Source organism: Capricornis sumatraensis, chromosome 1 (genome assembly GCF_032405125.1).
Source record: "Capricornis sumatraensis isolate serow.1 chromosome 1, serow.2, whole genome shotgun sequence".
Classification (NCBI taxonomy): Eukaryota; Metazoa; Chordata; class Mammalia; order Artiodactyla; family Bovidae; genus Capricornis; species Capricornis sumatraensis.
The window spans coordinates 10,641,856-10,643,266 of record NC_091069.1 but is presented as its reverse complement, the minus strand read 5'-3'; the positions used below and the strand labels follow the sequence as shown (position 1 = coordinate 10,643,266).

General features: G+C 51.2%; 1 non-coding gene across 1 annotated transcript; it reads left to right on the top strand.

The window, feature by feature from the left end:
* The first annotated feature begins 233 nt into the window (after positions 1–233).
* LOC138093199 (U5 spliceosomal RNA) lies at positions 234–346 on the top strand. Its single transcript, XR_011146017.1, has one exon. It is a non-coding gene; the product is annotated as a U5 spliceosomal RNA (small nuclear RNA).
* Positions 347–1,411: the final 1,065 nt, after the last annotated feature.

Sequence of the window (1,411 nt, the reverse complement as noted above, 5' to 3'; positions counted from 1 at the left end):
CCTTGAAGTCCGGGAAATAACGATGAGGGGAGTTAAATTAAAGTGCAGAAGACCCTCCCGAGAGATAGCGTCAGGGTGAGTTACAGGCCCGATAAGGGGCTGGGGGCTCACAGAGGGGGCTCAGAAAGGTCACTCGGTGGTGCGCAGAGGACCAGGAATCGTAAATATGGGGCAAGATGCCCAGCTGGGGTCGCCAGGGTGAAAATATTGGGGTCATTCCAAAAACAATTATCCTGCTTGGTTTGCTCTTCAGGTCTTGTAAATCTTTCACCTTTTATAAAAGATTTCTGGGGAAAGAAGCACTTTGGAAGCTTTAACTGATTTTTGAGGCCGCTTCTTGGTGGTTCTGCGAAAAGAAAACAGACAAAAGGGAAAAAGTAATTACCCAGCATTCTCAGGGGCACAGGGATGGGCTGACTGGATTCTTATTCCTGAGAGAGTTCAGGCTGCCCTGCCTGAGTTTTGACTCACTCTGCTTGGAATCTGGTCACACTTTAACAATTAATGCTTTTTTTTGTTTTGAATCCAGTCACAGTGTGGCTCTTGGTACCCCGTGGACACTGGTTTTGGGGGCAGCTGTGGCAGCCATCTTGTCAAGTGTGGTGGCCATCTTTGAGTGTTGAGGCAGCCATCTCGATTGTGTGGCACTTGTCTTGGGCATGTGTACCGAGGCTCATGTGCCCACGCAGAGCCCATGAAGCTGGAGGATGGGTCTAGGCTGTCCTGGCCTAGGCTGGAGGATGGGTCTAGGCTGTCCTGGCCTAGGCTGGAGGATGGGTCTAGGCTGTCCTGGCCTAGGCTGGAGGATGGGTCTAGGCTGTCCTGGTCTAGGCTGGAGGATGGGTCTAGGCTGTCCTGCTCCATTGCATCCCCTGTATTCTCAGGGTCTATCCAAGGGAACCCTGGTTCAAGCTCTGTGCCTCTGTCCATTCCAGAACAATTGGCAGCACCAGCAGAAGGTAGTCATTCATTCCATCAAAGTTTATTGATCATCTGTTATATGCTGGCCACTGCACTGGGCGCTGATTCCTCAGGCTCAGCCAAGAGCTTCATCTTTGAGGCAACCACTTCCCAGCTGTTTCTGCCCCTCTGACCACAGTCACAAAACTGGCTCTGCCTCTGACATCTTGCTCCCATCTACTGCTGCTGCTGCTAAGTTGCTTCAGTTGTGTCCGACTCTGTGCGACCCCATAGACGGCAGCCCACTAGGCTCCCCCGTCCCTGGGATTCTCCAGGCAAGCATACTGGAGTGGGTCGCCACTTCCTTCTCCAATGCATGAAAGTGAAAAGTGAAAGTGAAGTTGCTCAGTTCTTAGCTCCCATATACTAGCTCATGTAATTGTCATGACTGTAGAGGAGGGATTATTAGCCCCATTTTACAGATGAGGAAACTGAGGCTCATCGAGGAGAA